This window comes from Chelonia mydas, chromosome 13 (assembly GCF_015237465.2).
Source record: "Chelonia mydas isolate rCheMyd1 chromosome 13, rCheMyd1.pri.v2, whole genome shotgun sequence".
NCBI classification, from domain to species: domain Eukaryota; kingdom Metazoa; phylum Chordata; order Testudines; family Cheloniidae; genus Chelonia; species Chelonia mydas.
In genome coordinates, this window is record NC_051253.2 from 32,520,446 (window position 1) to 32,534,200 (window position 13,755).

General features: G+C 49.3%; 2 pseudogenes; both read left to right on the top strand.

Moving 5' to 3' along the window:
- The first annotated feature begins 6,700 nt into the window (after window positions 1-6,700).
- On the top strand, window positions 6,701-7,668 carry LOC119567860 (annotated as a pseudogene).
- Window positions 7,669-12,467: 4,799 nt separating this feature from the next.
- Window positions 12,468-13,330, top strand: LOC119567859 (annotated as a pseudogene).
- Window positions 13,331-13,755: the final 425 nt, after the last annotated feature.

Sequence of the window (13,755 nt, forward strand, 5' to 3'; positions counted from 1 at the left end):
CAAACCTTGTTTTCAGGCTGGGGTTTGTCGTCTTGCCTTGGTGGTTTATTTAGCCTGCTATTGAAAATTCTCTTTCCCGTATTGCTTATATTACTGGTATTATGCTGTGCAGTATCATGTGTTAGGGCCCTTTTGCAAAAGTTAATAAGTCATTCTCTTCAGGGCTATCACAAAGTGCTTATGCAAAGTCCTATTGTAAAGAAATAAGTAGCCCAAGTGAGAAAACTCAGAGCCAAGGCTGTTGAGTGTTCTCAAAGGGGGGAGTTGTTGGGGACACTGGGGCATGGCCACTAGGTAACTCGAGGGGATGGAAGACCACGAGTGTCGATGAAGCCCCCTCGCACTAGGCCCAGGTGTCCTTGGCCCCCCCTCCCGACTGGATTTGGCTACAAACATCCTCATTCCTGATTTCGTCCTGCCACTTGATATGGAGCAGCTGATGTATGTAAGGGGACTGTTGCCCCCTTACTAACATTCAGTGGGGGTGTTTTAGTTGTTAGCTCCCAGTACTAAAAAGGGGGAAGGGTCGATGGGGAATCAGGACCCTGAGACTGACAGCCCCCAGGAACAATGGGGAGAGGCCAATGCTCCAGGTCAGCCTGAATGATAGGTCGGGCAGGCTAATCAGGGGGTCAGGAGGCCAAGAAGGTCCTGTCCTCCATGGAAGCTGGAATTGCCTGGGTCAGACAGAGTGGGGCTGAGCTAAGGGGAAAGCAAGGGCCTGAGCTGAGCTGGGAAGCAGAGCTGTGCCAGATCCAGAGAGAGCAGAGCCTGTCCTGGGAGCAGAGCTGCAGCAACCAGAGCCAGAGGGGCCAAAGAAACCTGATGAGGTTCAACAAGGATAAGTGCAGGGTCCTGCACTTAGGATGGAAGAATCTAATGCACCGCTACAGACTAGGGACCATATGGCTAGGCAGCAGTTCTGCGGAAAAGGACCTAGGGGTGACAGTGGACGAGAAGCTGGATATGAGTCAACAGTGTGCCCTTGTTGCCAAGAAGGCCAATGTCATTTTGGGATGTATAAGTAGGGGCATAACCAGCAGATCGAGGGACGTGATCGTTCCCCTCTATTTGACATTGGCGAGGCCTCATCTGGAGTACTGTGTCCAGTTTTGGGCCCCACACTACAAGAAGGATGTGGAAAAATTGGAGAGAGTCCAGCGAAGGGCAACAAAAATGATTAGGGGTCTGGAACACATGACTTATGAGGAGAGGCTGAGGGAACTGGGATTGTTTAGTCTGCAGAAGAGAAGAATGAGGGGGGATTTGATAGCTGCTTTCAACTACCTGAGAGGTGGTTCCAGAGAGGATGGTTCTAGACTATTCTCAGTGGTAGAAGTTGACAGGACAAGGAGTAATGGTCTCAAGTTGCAGTGGGGGAGGTTTAGGTTGGATATTAGGAAAAACTTTTTCACTAGGAGGGTGGTGAAACACTGGAATGCGTTAGCTAGGGAGGTGGTAGAATCTCCTTCCTTAGAAGTTTTTAAGGTCAGGCTTGACAAAGCCCTGACTGGGATGATTTAATTGGGGATTGGTCCTGCTTTGAGCAGGGGGTTGGACTAGATGACCTCCTGAGGTCCCTTCCAACCCTGATATTCTATGATTGCCTCCAGCTCCTGGGCTGCTTAGAGAGCAGCAGCAGCCGTGCAGAGACTGAGTGGTGGAGCTGGGGCTGGAGCAGTCCAGAGCTGGGTGCGGTGAGCAGCTGGGGAGAGCGAGGGGGACCCTGGGCAGCGGGCCCAGCACAGGGAGATGCCTTAGCCAAGGGGCTCTGCAGGCCAGGCTTGGATCGTAACCCCGACAGGGTGGGGGCAACGCTGGGAAGAAGGGTGGGGGCAACGCTCTACCACTTAGAGCCTGAGAGGTTGTGGCCACCACCAGAGCAAGTGTCCAACCCACAGCTTCCCTGCAGCACAGCCAGGGCCTGAGAAGAAGGCCTGGGACTTACAAGGGACAGACTGTGAACTGCCCTGACGTTCCAGAGACACTGTTTGTGATGTTCCCTGCCACAGAGCGGGCTGATGTTTCCTTTAACCTTTCCCATTTTCCCTTATTCTTTTTAAAATTAATTGTTGATTAAATAACTTGCATTTGCTTTAACTTGTATGTAATGGTCAGTGGGTCAGAGAAGTGCCCAGTGCAGAGAGAGCACCCCGGAGTGGGGACACCCTAGCCCCTGTCCTAGGTGACCACAGCAGGGTTGGGGGTCGAGCCCCCCAGGAATCCTGGGCCCAGCCTTGTTGGGGTTACAAGGACTCTGCCAGACAGGAGAGTAGAAGGGGAGTCCTCAAGGGCAGGGAAGCCACTGGGTAAAGGAAGTGGGAGCGAGGACTCAGATCCTTTCGCTAGCCCACTTCACCGGGGTAGTGCAGAAGCCGGGAAAGTTCCCCACAATAGTGGGACTATTCCCCCGCTTAAACGTAGACGAGAATCAAAAACCATTATTCCGCCACTTCTCAGCCTGCCCCAGAGCCCTGGTTTCACGGTGGTACAGCAGAGTTGGTGTAACCGCGGCTTTATATATCTCTAGCTATGCCAGAAGCTGGATGTCCTAACGTCCGCACAGATGTCACTGAGACGCCCAGAACATGGCAGCAGCCGCTGATGTATGAGAGAGCATCCACATCTTTTGAGCATCTTCCAGCCCCATCTCTGATGACAGCTGCTCCCTGCTAAATGTCCGGTCCACACAGGTTAATAGTGAGGTGCTTGTGATCTGGAGCTGGAGGGTGCTTGATGGTAACAGTAATGAAGTTTACTTTTATCCACCCACCCTGCCACAGCTCCACCCTGTCCCTGTTATGGGCCTCATTGGCACCCTCTGGCTGGCTCAGAATGGACTGAACTAAAAGCCCAAAGCAGAACCTCAGCCCCTCTAAAACTGGTGCTATGAAGTCTGATGGAAAATGGTTCCACTGGCCATTATCTGAGCCATTCTGCTGTCGAAGGCAGTGGGGCCAGATTCTGAGCTCAGGTACCCAGCCACCCCCGTGTCATTCTGCGGACACCCCGTTGTCACTTGGATTGACAGTCTCATCACGTTCGTTGACGCAGGTTAAAATCCTATCAGCCGGTCAAATTTCAAGACAACCCAACCAATCCAGCGTGTCTGGACAGACCCCCGTGTAGACAACAAGGTTGTATGGGAGGGGGTCTCAAGGAACCTTCAGACCCCAAGTCCCCCATTAACTTTCAATAGGTCTGGGATTTTAATGGGATTTGGGTGTCTAACTCCCTTAGGCTGGAGGGTCTCACAGTTCATTGCTAACTGGGGCTGGGGTGGCCGCAGGGCCAGGGTGAGACTGCTGTCTAGACCTGTCCTTGAGGGCCTGGGCGTGGGGTGCTCAGACACCCCTCTAGTGTGAGGAGAGCAGAACACATCCCATTGATTCTCACCCGGCACTTTTGGATTCCATTTCGAAGGATTTTTTAAATTTAAAAAAATCATTTTGTATTTTTTTTATTTTATGCTTTTAAATGTTGTTTTATATTCTTGTAATTGATTTTTAATTTATATTTATTTTATACTCTGGCCAGCTCCCTCCAACCTGGGCCCCTCACCCCCACACCCATTCTGGCCAGCTCCCTCCAGCCTGGGCCCCTCACCCCCGCCCCAGCTCTGGCCAGCTCCCTCCAGCCAAAGCGAGTGTCAATCTAAGTGATGGGGGTGACCTCAGAAGGATGCCGGGGGTGGCTGGCTGGCCAGAGTGACTGTACAGCAAGCAGAGTTGCTCGGAAAATTGTCACTGGAACAATTGTTCATCTGCCTTCCCAGCCATAGCTTCAGAGGGGATGGGACCCAGTTCAGTCCATTTTGGGCCAGCCAGACGATGCCAAGCAGGGCCCATGTTGGGGACAATGTGAAGCTGCCAAATTGTGGCTAGATTGCATCGTTGGAGCCCTCTGTGGCTCACCTGGTCCGCACACTGGTGCAGAGGAAGCCACAAAACCATGGAGCAAGTGTTGGTTCTCCCCCTCTGGGCAACCAGCAAGGAGCAGACCCTGTGATCTTCAGGTCTCCTGAACTTTACCCCCTTGGGGTAACACTGCAGAGACCAGCCGGAGTCCGACCTCAGGCAGACAAACAACGCACAGTCAACCTGTGGAACTCATTGCCAGCGGATGTTGTGAAGGCCAAAAGTATAACAGGGTTGAAATAAGGACTAGATAAGTTCATGGACGGTGGGTCCATCAATGGCTATTAGCCAAGAGGTTCAGGGACACAACCCCATGCTGTGGGTGTCCTGAATTTCCGACTGCCAGGAGCTGGGACTGGATGACAGGGGATGGATCACTTGACAACTGCCCTGGTCTGTTCATTCCCTTTGAAGCATCTGGCACTGGCCACTGTTGGGTGACAGGACACTGAGCTAGATGGACTTTTGGTCTGACCCCGTATGGCCGTTCTTATGATGTTATACTGTTTAAACATGGAACAAAGCATCAATTCCCCTCTGCAGGGAACCCAGAGCATCGCTGGCAGCAGTCCCAGGGGAGATCCCAACAGCGGTGGCAAGGCCCAGGGGGCAGCTGCTTTCGCTGCTAAACCCAGCAAGAACCCAGAGCAGAAGGAACTAAGGGTCTGTGTGATGCCAGCAATCGCCCTGGGCAAGTGAGAGGTTCCCGTCCCAGCAGCCACAGGTAGGGGGCTACCAGGAACTGACACCAGCCCCAATCCCTGGCCACGGAGAGCACGCTGCTGCATGCTGAGGATTGAAGGTGAGTGTCACTAGCCTCGGGGCAGATCTTCAGGTCCTTACGCCTATGCAGCCCTCGGTCTGAGACACACCCTCGTGCAGTGTCCTCACATGCTGGGAGCTCTGCCGGAGGAAGGACTTCAGAGTTGATTGCTTTGTGGTTTGCACCTAGAGACACGGATGGATCATAAGGAGACCCAGCTCTCACCTCTGCCCTTAGACATCCCTCTGTCTCTCCTCCCCGCACCCGCTTGCGCTCTGGCTGGCTGTCCCCTCTCTCATCTGGACAGCTCATTTTTTGCTCAGGGACCCTCAGGTTCTCAGCTGCTTCTCAGCTGCCTCTCCAGCCTTTCCTAGGGGGCAGATTAAGGTGCACCTTCCCAGCCCAGTACTGAGATGTTTCGTGTCTCTTGCTGAGAGTCTCCTCCATGGCTTTCCGTGGGTATCAGCATTTTGTGGGTGGTGCTGTGCTTCCCCAGGAAAGGGGTGTACGTTAGAAATGCACGGAACGGAGACTGGAATCCTTACAGGTCAGGAAGCAGCGCTCCCTGTGTCTGTCTCACAGCCTTTGCCCGAGCACTGACTGCTCTCCCTTCATTTCCTCCAGAGCGTGGGGCCCGCAGCTGTTAGGGCTCCAGCCTGTGACGGGAGACCTGGGGTCCCTTCTCTGCTCAGCCACAGCCATGCTGGGCGACTTTGAGTCAGTTTGGATCATGTTTTGAAAGGTATTTAGGCACCGAGTGGGATTTTCAGAAGCACCCAATGTTAAGTCACAAGAGTGGTGTGAAGATCAACACATTACAGATTGCGAGGAGCTCGGACACGGCAGTAACGGGGGCGGATGAGTACCGGGCACAGGCAGACTTTCCATTCTCCCCCCGTATCTCCCACCCCAGGCCCCGGTACCGTTGCAGTGAGAGAGCTGCTGGCCGGGCTGAGTTAGGGGCTCCCTGTGGCAGCTGGGATACGGCACCGACTCTGCCTGCAGTTCAACACAGCGCCCTCCAAGCCGGGAATTGTTACTAATTGTTGGGTGTTTACACAGCACCCAGCGCAGTAAGGACCTGATCCCCTGCCACTGCCACAACACAATCAGTGACGGACAGCCAGTAATTAATAGTTAACAGTCATAGCTGGTAATTCGTTATCAGCAGTGTCAGTGTCTCTGGACCAGTCACTACTGTGCTATGAAGGAGAGGAGTCTGCGTGTGCGTCTGTACCGAGGGTGGTTTGATTTGTTCCCTGGTCACGGCTGGAGGCAGAGTCACTTTCCCATCTGTGCTGTGGGTCAGCATCACTCCCTCTTCGCAGGCCTGGCCATGGTGCCACCTCCCTCCTGCCCTTCCCCAGGGCAGCTCGTGGGTGTGACAATGGCCTCCATCACAGCACGGTTAGGGGCTACAGAGGGCGAGAAACCCAACATCAGCTCCCAGTGTGGTGCTGTGGGCTGTGGGCTGATGATGTCCTTGGCTATATAAAGAAGGGAACAGAGAACAGGAGCAGGGGGTGGGTTTCATCTCTGTAGAGAGCCCTGGTGACACCGATGCTGGAATACCGTGTGCAGGGCTGGGGCTACGGTGTAAAACAGACGTGGAGAGGTTGGGGAGGCTGCAGAATAGAGCCACAAAACCAGTTTTGTGGAGCCGTGACTTGAGTAGAGGTCTCAATATCTCCGTGGGGAGAAACCACTGGTTACCAAAGGGCTTTTCCATTTCCCAGGGACAGGCACAGCTAGAACCAAGGGCTGGGCGCTAGACCCAGACACATGACAATGGGAAATAAGGCGCAATCTGCTGCCAGTGCGGGTGATTATCTATTGGAACAAAGCACCAAGGGAAGTGGTGGAGTCTCCAGCTCCTGAAGCAGTTTCTCTGGTGTGAGAGAATATAAACCCAGCTCTCCATTTGCAGTGGGAACTCTTAGGGGATCAAATGATGGCTATCGACTGAATTTCCCGGTACAGCCAAATCTTTCGATGCTCATTACTTTTTCCCTGTCACAGGATGCACCTCATGGAGAAAGGAGAAGGGGAAAATCAAACGTCCGTTACGGAATTCATCCTCCTGGGGTTTGGGGATCTCCCCGAGCTGCAGATCCTTCTCTTTCTGCTTTTTCTAGTGATCTACATTGTGACCATGGCTGGGAACATCCTCATTGTTGCACTAGTTGTGGCTTATCAGCACCTTCACATCCCCATGTACTTCTCTCTGGGGAACTTGTCCTGCTTGGAGACCTGCTACATCTCCACCATCCTGCCCAGGATGCTGGCCAGTCTCCTGACTGGGGACAGAACCATTTCTGTGGAGGGCTGCATGATACAATTGGCTTTATTTGGTTCTCTGGTAACTACAGAGTGTTATCTTCTGACAGTGATGTCTTATGATAGGTATTTAGCCATATGCAAACCGCTACACTATGGCACCCTTATGAATGGCAGGCTGTGTCTCCAGCTAGCAGCTGGGTCTTGGATAAGTGGATTTCTAGTTTGTAGAATATTCATGTCTCTTATGCCACAGTTAATTTTCTGTGGCCCTAATGAAATTGACCATTTCTTTTGTGATTTCACCTCACTGATTCAACTCTCCTGCAGCGACACCAGCCAGATCACCCCACTTATTTATATATTTTCCTTCCTAGGTGCCGTTTCCCCTTTTCTATTAACCCTGGCTTCCTATACTTGTATCATTGCGACCATCCTGGGAATCCCATCCACCACCGGGAGGCAAAAGGCCTTTCCACCTGCTCCTCTCACCTCATTATGGTGGCACTTTTCTATGGGACCATAATGATTGTCTACATGCTACTGAAATCTGGTACCTGGAGAGCCCTGAACAAAGTGTTCTCCATCGGCCACACAGTCCTGACTCCCCTGGCCAATCCGCTCATCTACAGCCTGAGAAACAGAGAGGTCCAGGAGGCCCTGAGAAACGCTGTGAGGAGAGTTGTGACCCTTACAAAGAATCCAGACTAGTTGAATGAAATGAGGGTCAATCCATTAGGTTTCTGTTGTCAAAGCAGCAGGGCCAAATGACCCTGATACAAACGTGCTGTATGAAAGACATGCTTGTGCACATACATATTTGTAAAGAACAGAGATGTTTGAAAATATATTTGGGGGGGAGGGGTTGGCAGAAAATTTGGACTTTTCATCAAGGACCCAAAAACCTGGAAAATGAAAGTCTTGTTTTTTGGCAGGCGAAATTTAAAACCTTCCAGCTGGAAACTGGAAAAAATAATTGGCTGTGGTGTTTTCAGGTTCCTGGCCAAAAAAAAAAAAAAAATCAACATCTGTGAGGGAAGGAAACATTTCCCATGAAAAAATTGTTTAAGCACAATTCAATTTTGTCTTGGAATTTGCTGTTACTGAAAAGCTGTCACCAGCTCTGATAAATAGTAAGTGAACGGGCCAGGAGCTGGTGCTCAAGAATCTGTATAGTTGTTCACGGGCTTTGTAGGACCAATGCGAGTTGCTGTTGCACACTGCAGACGGCCTTCCTCTGTTCAGCTCCGTATGTGGAGTTCTTAAGCAGCCCCTTCTCTGTCGCACTGTAGACTCCCTGCCGACGTTTGAGGTTTATGGTTTATTACTAGCTTGTCGGTGCACTGCTCAGTCCTGGGCTCTTTCCAGAGAGGAACAGTCCGTGCCCCAAGGAGATCACTGTGGTTTTCACTGTGCTCTTTTCTTCTCAGCTGAGCAGGGGACAGGAGAGAGAGAGGGGGCCCTGGACTCCCAATCCCCCCCACGCCATGTACACACCTTCTCTCCACCCTGCAAGAGTCATGCTTTCCTGTTAACCCATTCTTCCTGAGGGGATCGGAGCTCGGAGATTTATAGCTTTTAAGGTGAAAAAAGTCCATTCTGGTCGTTTTAGTCTAATCTCCTGCTCAGCAGAGGCCAGAGCAGGCCAGCCACGGATTGCTCCCTTAGAGCCAGCGCCCTGGGGGGCTGGTGAAGATCTCCTTTGGGGGAGGTCAGTAAAACTGCCAGGTCCTGCTCTCGCTGTTTCTACCCTGGCCTGGTGCAGAGATGAGGCACCAGCGAGGGGAAAGGGGGGTTGGAGAGCCAGCCTGCCCCCCGCTCAGTGTCCTGTGGGGCTGGGCCCAGCTTTCTGCTCCGGCCCGTTGGCTCTCATCACTCACAGATTTGCTGTGGGGGCTTCTCTGAGTGAGTGGGGGCTGAGCTGTCCCACCATCCCAAGGGGACAAGGAAGGGGAGGGCTAAGGAGGTGAATGGTCCCCAGCCCCAGATACAGTGAAGGTGGGATGCTTGTGCCAGGGTAAAGGGGTGAGGAGGCCTGTGAGGAGTTCCGGGGTGATCCCCAGGGGACAGGAGCGGCTGAAGAAGTGAGGGCGGGGGTCGGTACAGCCAGGAGTTGGGTGGTGGAAGTGGTTTGAGGATGGTGGGGGACGGAGGTGTAGGAGGTTTTAAGAAGTGTGTTTATTGAGGAATTGGGTTGGGGGATGGTGAGTAGTGGGGGAGGAAGGGGTTTGGGGCATGCAGGGTTTGACACCCTGGCACCCCAATATTCCCCAGGATATGTTTTGTACAAAGTAGGTCTTGTGAGGTATCATTCTAAAAGTCTAGATCTGCTCGACAGTAATATCTCATTGGATTGTATGTGCTATCGTCTTATGTTCTAAGACTCCATTCCTTTCTGTTCCTGGCAAAAGCAACCCACAGACAGAGAGAACCTTTGTTTCTCCCCCCTCCAGCTTTGATAGTATCTTGTCTCCTCATTGGTCATTTTGGTCAGGTGCCAGCGAGGTCCTCCTAGCTTCTTAACCCTTTACAGGTGAAAGGGTTTTTCCTCTGGCCAGGAGGGATTTTAAAGATGTTTACCCTTCCTTTTATATTTATGACAAAAGCTCTCAGAGATAGCACTACACCATGGGAACTGTTTGACTCAGGTCACAACAAAAGAGCTTTCCAGCAAGTGGGAAGAAGATATAAAAGGGGGAAATGACATCACACTGGGACTCACTCTCCCTACGACAACACACTTGGAAACACCTGAGGAACAAAGACTGAACAGGGGAGAAGTGCTGGACCCAGGCTAAAGGGATTTTTAGCCTGTGAAGGGAACACCCGGGGATTCCAAGCTGTAAGCAAAAAGAAAAGGAGGACTTGTGGCGCCTTAGAGACTAACACATTTATTTGAGCATAAGCTTTCGTGAGCTACAGTTCACTTCATCGGATGCATTCAGTGGAAAATAGAGTGGGCAGATTTTATATACACAGAGAACATGAAACAATGGGTGTTACCATACACACTGTAACGAGAGTGATCAGGTAAGGTGAGCTGTTACCAGCAGGAGAGAAAAAAAAACCTTTTGTAGTGTTAATCAAGGTGGGCCATTTCCAGCAGTTGAGAAGAACGTGTGAGGAACAGTAGGGGGGAAAAATAAACATGGGGAAATAGTTTTACTTTGTGTAATGACACATCCATTCCTAGTCTCTATTCAAGCCTAATGTAATGGTGTCCAGTTTGCAAATTAATTTCAATTCAGCAGTCTCTCGTTGGAGTCTGTTTCTGAAGTTTTTTTGTTGAAGAATTGCGACGTTTAGGTCTGTAATCGAGTGACCAAAGAGATTGAAATGTTCTCCAACTGGTTTTTGAATGTTATAATTCTTGACGTCTGATTTGTGTCCATTTATTGTTTTACGTAGAGACTGTTCAGTTTGGCCAATGTACATGGGAGAGGGGCATTGCTGGCACATGATGGCGTATATCACATTAGTAGATGTGCAGGTGAACGAGCCTCTGATAGTGTGGCTGATGTGATTAGGCCCTAGGATGGTGTCCCCTGAATAGATATGTTGGCAACGGGCTTTGTTGCAAGGATAGGTTCCTGGGTTAGTGTTTTTGTTGTGTGGTGTGTTGTTGCTGGTGAGTATTTGCTTCAGGTTGGGGGGCTGTCTGTAAGCAAGGGCTGGCCTGTCTCCCAAGATCTGTGAGAGTGATGGGTCGTCCTTCAGGATAGGTTGTAGATCCTTGCTGATGCGTTGGAGATATTTAGTTGGGGGCTGAAGGTGATGGCTAGTGGCGTTCTGTTATTTTCTTTGTTGGGCGTGTCCTGTAGTAGGTAACTTCTGGGTACTCTTCTGGCTCTGTCAATCTGTTTCTCTACAGATGATACCAGTCTGTAATTGCTGGGAAGTCTAACATCAGTACTGGGCAAATTAGTTGAAAAAATAGTAAAGAATAAATTGTCAGACACAGAGAAGAACATAAATTGTTGGGCAAAAGTCAACATGGTTTCTGTAAAGGGAAATCATGTCTTACTAATCTATTAGAGTTCGTTGAAGGGGTCAACAAATATGTGGACAAGGGGGATCTAGTGGACATGGTGTACTTAGATTGCCAGAAAGTCTTTGAAAAGGTCCCTCACCAAAGGCTCTTATGTAAATTAAGTTGTCATGGGATAAAAGGGAAGATCCTTTCATGGACTGAGAACTGGTTAAAAGACAGGGAACAAAGGGTAGGAATAAATGGTAAATTTTCAGAATGGAGAGGGGTAACTAGTGGTATTCCCAAAGGGTCAGTCCTAGGACCAATCCTATTCAACTTATTCGTAAATGATCTGGAGAAAGGGGTAAACAGTGAAGTGGCAAAGTTTGCAGATGATACGAAACTGCTCAAGATAGTTAAGACCAAAGCAGACTGTGAAGAACTTCAAAAAGATCTCACAAAACTAAGTGATTGGGCAACAAAATGGCACATGACATTTAATGTGGATAAATGTAAAGTAATGCACACTGGAAAAAATAACCCCAACTATACATACAATATGATGGGGGCTAATTTAGCTACAACTAATCAGGAGAAAGATTTTGGAGTCATCATGGATAGTTCTCTGAAGACGTCCACACAGTGTACAGCAGCAGTCAAAAAAGCAAACAGGATGTTAGGAATCATTAAAAAGGGATAGAGAATAAGATGGAGAATATCTTATTGCCCTTATATAAATCCATGGTATGCCCACATCTTGAATACTGCGTACAGATGTGGTCTCCTCATCTCAAAAAAGATATACTGGCATTAGAAAAGGTTCAGAGAAGGGCAACTAAAAGGATTAGGGGTTTGGAACGGGTCCCATATGAGGAGAGATTAAAGAGGCCAGGACTTTTCAGTTTGGAAAAGAGGAGACTAAGGGGGGATATGATAGAGGTATATAAAATCATGAGTGGTGTGGAGAAAGTGAATTAGGAAAAGTTATTTACTTGTTCCCATAATATAAGAACTAGGGGCCACCAAATGAAATTAATGGGCAGCAGGTTTAAAACACATAACAGGAAGTTCTTCTTCACCTAGCGCACAGTCAACCTGTGGAACTCCTTGCCTGAGGAGGTTGTGAAGGCTAGGACTATAAGAGGGTTTAAAAAAGAACTAGATAAATTCATGGAGTTTAAGTCCATTAATGGCTATTAGCCAGGATGGGTAAGGAATGGTGTCCCTAGCCTCTGTTTGTCAGAGGGTGGAGCTGGGTGGCAGGAGAGAGATCACTTGATCATTACGTGTTAGGTTCACTCCCTGTGGGGCTCCTGGCATTGGCCACTGTCAGCAGACAGGATACTGGGCTGTATGGACCTTTGGTCTGAGCCAGTATGGCCATTCTTATGTTCTTATGTTCTTTCTCATTTTCCTCTTTGAACTTTCATGTAATTGAATGGAGGAAACTTTCTATTGTTTAATAGCAGAGGAAATTATTCCACTGTTTGGTGCTGTTCTTCCTACTAGTACAGCTCATGGAGAAAGCAGAAGGGGGAAATCAAACTCCCATCACAGAATTCATCCTGCTGGGATTTGGGAATCAACCTGGGCTGCAGATTCTTTTCTTCCTGCTGTTTCTAGTGATCTACGTTGTGACCATGGCTGGGAACCTCCTCATTGTTGTGCTAGTTGTGGCTGATCAGCACCTTCACACCCCCATGTACTTCTTCCTGGGGAACTTGTCCTGCTTGGAGACCTGCTACACCTCGACCATCCTGCCCAGGATGCTGGCCAGTCTCCTGACTGGGGACAGAACCATATCTGTGGAGGGCTGCATCACACAATTGGCTGTATTTGGTTTTCTAGTAACTGCGGAGAGTTATCTCTTGGTGGTGATGTCTTATGATCGGTATTTAGCTATATGCAAACCGCTGCACTATGGAACCCTTATGAACGGGCAGCTATGCCTCCAGCTAGCAGCTGGGTCTTGGATAAGTGGATTTCTAGCTTGTACAATATTAGTATGTCTCATATCAGAGTTAATTTTCTGTGGCCCCACTGAAATGGACCACTTCTTTTCTGATCTCACCCCAATGGTAAAACTCTCCTGCAGTGACACCAGCCAGATCACACCGGTGATTTATATGTTTTCCTTCCTAAATATTGTTATCCCATTTCTGCTAACCTTGATGGACTACGTTTGTGTCATCAGCACCATCCTGAGAATCCCTTCCACCACTGGGAGGCAAAAGGCCTTTTCCACCTGCTCCCCTCACCTCATTGTGGTTACAATCTTCTATGGGGCCATAATCATTGCCTACATGCTACCGAAATCCAGTACCCTGAGAGCCCTGAACAAAGTGTTCTCTGTCTGCTACACAGTCCTGATGCCCCTGGCCAATCCACTCATCTACAGCCTGAGAAACAGGGGGGTCAAGGAGGCCCTGAGAAATGCTATCAGGAGAGCTGTGACCCTTACAAAGAATCCAGCTTAATTGACTGAAATGAGGATCCGTCAATCAGGTTTCTATTGTCAAAGCAGCAGGGTCCAAGTGGCCCCTGATATCGAAGGACTGTATGACAGCCGTGCGTGTGCATAAATATAGTTGAAAATTATCGAGACAGTTTGTTTTGGGGGGTTATGTTTGGCAGAAACTTTTGACTTTCCATCAAAGAACCAAAAACCATGAAAATGGAAAAAGTTTTGTTTTTTGGTAGGTGAAATCCGAAAACTTTCTTCTGGAAGTTGAAAAAAATGGTCCTGTTGTTTGTTTTTGATTTTCTGTCAAAAAAAAAAAAAATCAGTATCTCTGAGGGAAGCAGATGTTTTTTATGAAAAAGTTTGT